Source organism: Rhinolophus sinicus, linkage group LG06 (assembly GCF_036562045.2).
Source record: "Rhinolophus sinicus isolate RSC01 linkage group LG06, ASM3656204v1, whole genome shotgun sequence".
Lineage (NCBI taxonomy): Eukaryota > Metazoa > Chordata > Mammalia > Chiroptera > Rhinolophidae > Rhinolophus > Rhinolophus sinicus.
Genome location: NC_133756.1, coordinates 17,899,674 through 17,906,277, shown reverse-complemented (window position 1 = coordinate 17,906,277; position 6,604 = coordinate 17,899,674).

Sequence of the window (6,604 nt, the reverse complement as noted above, 5' to 3'; positions counted from 1 at the left end):
ACCCTAGTCGGGACCCCCTCTCATTCGAGAGCTGTGACTCTACTTTTAATAAACTATCCTCTTTTGCAACTCCTCGCCTCTCCCTGGTCCGTGCTTCCATTCTTCGGTTTCGGGAAACCATGTTCCCGACACTCACAGAAATTTCCTACATCAAAGAGACGTGGATGCAGGACTCCTTTCAGAGGGGTAGGCAGTTAAGGAATCAAACAAGGTTGATGGAGTTCTAGAGATCAGCATCAGTGGGAAACCCATCAACATCCCGAGGCTGGAGGAACAAGGGGAAGAAATAGCATGTCTGGACCCTGGTAGAGGCAGCTATTGCCAGAGAAATGATGCCAGAGCAGGGAAGGAGGAGAGAAGGAATGTCCCAGCATCTTTTCTCTCCCGCCTTCTATTCTCCTTGTGGTATCTCCTATCAGCAAAACCCAACCAGAAGTGAGATGGTAAAGAAGCCTGAGGAAGTCAGCATGCAGAAGTCTGTTTCCCAGCAGAGCAGAGAAGAGCAAAGGCTGGGACTGGCATGGAGGTGGTAGGGGGCAAAGCAGTGAACGGGTGAGCCTGGAACTCTGATCTCAGGACTCATGTCACAGGTATTGACTCAGAGAATGGTAAAACGCCAAAATGGTGTCCATCTCCACTGGAAGCATACCCTGTCCTGCCCTACCCATAGAGAGAGAAGGCAAGATGGCAGCACAATAAAAGGAAATCCAAAAGAGCTCCTGAAATTTCTGCAGTTGTACTCCATTTCATTAGACCAACACACTGAGTGCCCTATTTAAATGCAAGTCATTCAGGTCAGAGAGTAAGGGGCATGAAGAGCTATCAGTAGCCTTCCATCGTTTATGGTGAATTCATTTATCAGTGTAGTCTCAGCCTGATGCTGTAATAGAGTGTTTGGGGAGAGCCTGAGGAAGCTCCCACATGATGGAGGAGCCATGGCTCCTGCCAAGGACCATTTAGGACTCACCTGGGAAGTGAGTAGGGTTAGTCTAGAAGGTGGTAAATGGGTGTAGTGGTTGAAAGAGCTGGTTGAATCACTCCCAGCATCCATTCCCAGCTTCTGCCTTGTAACCAGTACCGTGAATTTATTGGTTTGGGGGTACACTGGGATTGACCTCACTCTCAACTGCAGCATGGGCCCATATTTCTTAAGAAAGTCTGCATTCACCTTGCCCATAGTGATCAACTGTTTCAAGGACAGGCACTGACCAAAGTCAGTCAATTATGGCTAATGAAACTCGTGTTTGGCCTTCAAATTTAGCTCTCTGTAAATAGACTATGCTATTGTGTTTGAACCGGAAAACATGTGCTCTCAGGAGTCATGAATGTGGGGTGGGCCCCACAGGAAGGTAATCAATGCCAAAGGAAGTGAACTGAACAGAGAGAGACTGAGGACCAGTCATATTGTTTGAACTCCTGAATCAAGCTTCACTTGGAGCTAGTCAAGCCTTTGGATCTTTTCATTAGGAGCCAATAAATCCACACTATTGTTTAAGTTTCATTTGAGTTGGGTTTTTTTTAATTACTTGAAACCAAAGGACTCCTGAGTTGTATACGGGGGAAAGCCCAGGTAAGTGGGAAAGGCTTGATTAAGTTGGGCTGAAATGTATTTAGGGGTCTAACCTGTGACAAACTGAATGGAATAACCTGGGAAGGGACACGTGGGATGAACCTGATATGCTAGGAGTAGTGGGGCTAGGCTGGGAAGTCCTGAGAGGGCTCATAGAGTAATTCTAAGTGAGGTTAGCCTTGCAAAGCTCTCATAAGAGGGAGCAAGAGATAATCTGATTATGGTGAAATTGAAGGGCATGGCGTAGAGGAGAAGCAAACATCCAAAGTATGAGTTATGAAGCAGAAACCACAAGGGAAGGACCATGTCAGGAAACTGCAGTATCAAGAGCAGAATTAGCATGGAGCCTCTAATGGAGAAGTAAGGAGAGTGGCCTTTGTCTTCTGTGCTGCAGGGGGCCATGGAGGGGTCTTAAACAAAGGAACAAAGGGTGTGTTCCAGGATAACGTCCTCTGCGTGTGTGCAGTGGCTCTGAGGTTGCCTGATGTTGAAGGGGCTAGAGCCTGGGTTGACAATGAGGAAGAGAAAGTCAGAGGGACAACCAGCAGGATAGATGTTGATTACAGCCTTTGAGGTTCTGCATACCTTCACCTGCTAGCAACATGGCCCAACTTACAATCGATTCACCTCTGAACACCCTGCTCTCCAATAACTTACTGAAATGTGGCAGCCATACACACTTCTAGATCCAAAGGCAGGTCATTGTGTGGCCAGAATCGGAGACTGGGCAGTAGCCCACTCTCAGGCCCTAATCCTACCAGCTACCCATGTCTCCCCCTTGGCAGTGTGATTCTTAGAAGTCGACATGTGCCTCCCTGGATCTTGCACCTATTGCTCTTAGTTCTGCCCTCAAGGGCACAGTAGAAAACGTCACCCATTACCACCTCATCAGACATACCAGCTGCCTGGACCAGCCAGGAGCTTCAGTTAAGAACCTCATCTTGGGTTTCTGACTGGCCTGAGATGTACACCCACCTTTGGGCAAATCTCTTTACCTCTCTAAATCTCAGGATGCTAATTAGTAAAACAAAGTTTATAACAGTGTCCACCTCATAAGGTTGTGGGAAGGATTAAATAAGAGAATACACGTCAAGTACCCAGCTTTCACATGGAGTGTTCAGTACATTTTAGTATTCTCACAGCTGCTTTTGGATGCATGGTGATCGGTAAAAGCAGAATGGATGACACAACCTCTAGACTGGATTCTGGGGTTTCTTTGTCTTCTCGATGGCTTGTCCTACTGAGATAGATTTGCTTCACAGTAATCTCAGTTGCCCCTTGTTGCTGCCAATACCGGGCGAGTGTAAAGTGAAGGAGAGGGAGAGGACTGGAATGTGGGTCGGGCAGGGCGGGATCAGGAAGCCTGGAAGGACTCCATGTTCCATTCAAGTATCACCCAGTAAGGCAAGTCAGGGTTCTGCCTCTGCCATGGCCTGAGGGACTTTGGCTGAGGACCAGGATCAGGTCCCTGGAAGAAGTAGTTTGGGATATGTAAGGTTTTGATCCATTTGGAATTTTGTGCATGATGTCAGATAGAAGTCTAATTTTCCCATTTCCATGTGGACGGTCAGTAATCATAGCCCCATGTGAGTATTTCATTTATTCCTACTCATTTGTAATTGTGCTTTTTTCATATATGATGTTTCAATATCATTGTGAAACACAAAAAGCAATACTATATCTTAAAACTGTAAAACATATCTGGAAACATGCTTATTTGGGGGTCAGACTTTAGTGGAGAGAGGAGGGGAAGAGGGGTGATCAAGGTAGAGTTTTAGCTGTATGTAGCATTTAATTGTAAAAGAGAAAGAGGCATCTGAAACAAATACGGCAAAATATTCACATCTGTTAAATCTGGGAGGTAAGTTCTTAGGTTCTGTTATATTACTGTCTATATCTTCAGTCTGCTTGAACTTTAATCTCATAATTTAAAATCTAAATTTAAAACATCGCTTGGAAGGGGTGACAGGTCGCAGCTCTGTGGTAGGGGCTGGAGCCGTGTGGGAGCAGCCTGAGGCATGATGCTGTGGCAGGTTTCCACAGCGGCAGCGGCAGTGAAGCGAGGAGGTGGTTTCTTGAACTTCCAGTGATAGTTATGGTGTCCATTTGGGTCCAGGAGGACCCATCTGAATTAATCACGGCCAGAAGTGGTCCTTTGACCCAGCAAGCTAATGGAGATTTCCTGAGATGATCATAGTAGCAGAAAACTCAAGGAGGAGCAAAGGGCATTCTCAGACTGGAGGGAGGCTGGGGTGGGCGTGGCGGGGGAACAGGAATCCAGCATCTCTGTGGAATATTAAGAAGAGGTATAAAGAAAACAGTGCCACTTCTACTTTTCTTTTTGAATGGAAATTGCTAGAAGATACTCTTCCTGGCTTTAGGACCCCAGGCTGAGAACCATTTTCTCAGGCTGATATGACCCAGAGGGACCTGGGCAGAGCAGAGAGGTCACATTTCTGGCTCCTGGCTGACCCACTGCTACCAGCTCAGCAAACACCAGCAGCGCACAGGCCCCAGAATCAGGGAAGTTCTGGTTTGGCAACGGGGTGGGAAGATTGCCTAGAGTTGCCAGGTATAGCCTCGAGGAACGAAGGCACCTCTCTCTTCCTTGAAGCCCCTGAAGCTTTCTTCCAAATCAGAGACCCCTCCCTCAAATGTGCTGTGTCTCCTGTAGCACACAGGAAAATACCCCCAGCTTCACACCCCAGTTCTTTGGCTATGGTCAATTTATCAGTGTCCTGCCATCAGAACTACAGAGCTCAGAACTGGGAACCTTAGCGGTAAGTCCTCATTTATAGATAAATCCTAGAGAAGAGAAGGACTTAACCAGCAAGTGACTAAAAGAGCTGGGAAGAGATCTTTCCCCTCTAGATTTGAGCAATATCTGAGTCCCTGGTAGGTCTGGAAGCCCCAAGGAAAATGCACATGGAAGAGGGCGTGAAGTCTAAGCTATTCCGGGGATGGAGCCCAGAGTGGGGAAGCAGGGCCCACTGGACAGGGTCTTTGGCAACTGAGAGCAGCCAGAGGGTCCTGAGTTCTGTGGCTCAGAGGGCAGGGGTCCTAGGAACAAACTCCAGGACCTTCTCTAATTCTCTAGTCTGCTGAGAGAGTACAACCTAGAGACAAAGGGGAAAAGCAAGCCTCCAGCTCCAACAAAGCAATGGAGAGGTGAGGACGGTGCAAAGGTGAGGACAGAGTAAAAGTTCACATGGCCAGTGCCACAAAGCCCACAGGAGACTGAGTGAATCAGAGCTGAGAGTCTGGTAGGGATGGTCACAGTGGCTGGCCACTCCCTTGATTGTATCTTTACGTTGAGCTCTAGCCATGGTACCCTCATGTGATAGCGGAAAAGCATCCTGTATTAGTCATTGTTCTCCAGAGAGAACTCATCTATGGCTTCCTGATAGGTCGACCGATAAAGGAACGCACATGATCAGTCAAGTTAAGAAAGAGTCTATCAGCCTGAGCAAAGACGGCTACAGCTCAGTCTGAGTCTAAAAGAGACTACAGCCCCGAGAGAGGGGGTGAGGAGGGTTATAAAGGGGCAGTGCTGACAGTTTTGTGTGAACAGAAAATGCTGACTGCCTGCAAGCCAGTAGCTGTTTTGAGGTGTTTTCTGTTATCGCAAGTTTGGCTCTGTCTGCAGGTCCAGGCCAAATTTTGTTATTTTCTTGGAGACATGGGACTGTCTATTGTCAAGCTGTCTGAAACCTGACGTTCGGAGACCTAACATTCCAGCCTTGTTTGTTATAAAAAAAGGAGAGGGGCCGGTGTGTCTCTCTTCTATAGGTGCTTCAGGCTGAATACGGGTGGTGAGATGAAGGGGACATTGTGGAAGGAGCTGGAATGTTGTTGTAGGAGAAGCATTTCATGGACAGTTCCATTTGTAAATTCCTGGAGTCAGCTCTGCAGGAATTGGATGAAAAGGCAGAGGAGGCAGAGACCGAAAGCCAGGACCAAAAAGATACTGATTAGAGGCCCTATGAGGGGGAGAAGTCAAAGGCCCAAGCCACCCATAAACCAGGAGCTCCACTGGTTCCTGTGGTGGTCTCTGTTTTTCTGGGCCTGGGTGAGGTCCTGTGATAAGGCCTGAAAGTGTGTAAGGAGATTCCTAGCCCTGCTGACACTGTCGCTACCCCCACAGAGATGCCCAGTGACACTAGGAGTGGAATAAGGGAGACAACCCTTTTTTGGTGCATGAGAGTGTATATGGGGACACGTAGAGATTGATTATTGGGGGCGATCTGAATATCTGGAGAAAGTAAAAAAACTAGGGTGTAGGTGCCTGTCCACTTGGTTAGGAGGCAGGTGTATGTGGAGGTTCTGCAGAGGAAGAAGAGGCCAGAGGGAACAAGGCAGGTGAAGATGTCGAAGGAGAATAAAAGGGCTAGGGTTCCCACATATTTTTCGGGGGAGACTTCCTTGTCCCAAATACCGAACATGCCCTACACTCTGGCCCCCGTGAAGGGCTGTATGGGAGTGTCGGGTGTAGAGTTTTGATGTCTAAAGAGATGAAATTTGAGTGTATTGAGGTGAAACTTAGTTGGGTCAGATGGAATAGGTAGCTTGAGACAGTTGGATCCCTTTTTGCCAGTATGGGGGAACCAGAGGGAGTCTTATTGGGGTTTGAGGCCTCCCCTGACAGTGTAGCGTGTTGATATTAGTTGTTCCAGTGGCGCGGAGGCTGGAATGTGAGGAGAAGCAGAGAGGTTGTTGGAAGAAGGAACCTGTGGAGGAGGTGGAATGAGTAAGAGAGGGTGAGATAGTGATGGTGATATTATAGAGATTGGGGTCTAAGGTTCCCATGGGGCTGTCTCTGGTCCTGTGAGCGGGAGATGCACTGGGGGCTCCAGTGCGGATGTGGATAGAGGTATTAGGGGTCCTACGATGGACCTGAATTTGTCTAGCGCCTGGTCTAGAGCATCGATGAAGGTTTTTAGGTATTGTGTTGCTCTGAGCTGGTAGTGGCTCAGGAAGGAGTTGTAATGAGTGGTGGATTTAGAGTGGAAGGCAGGTCCATGTCAGACTTTGTAG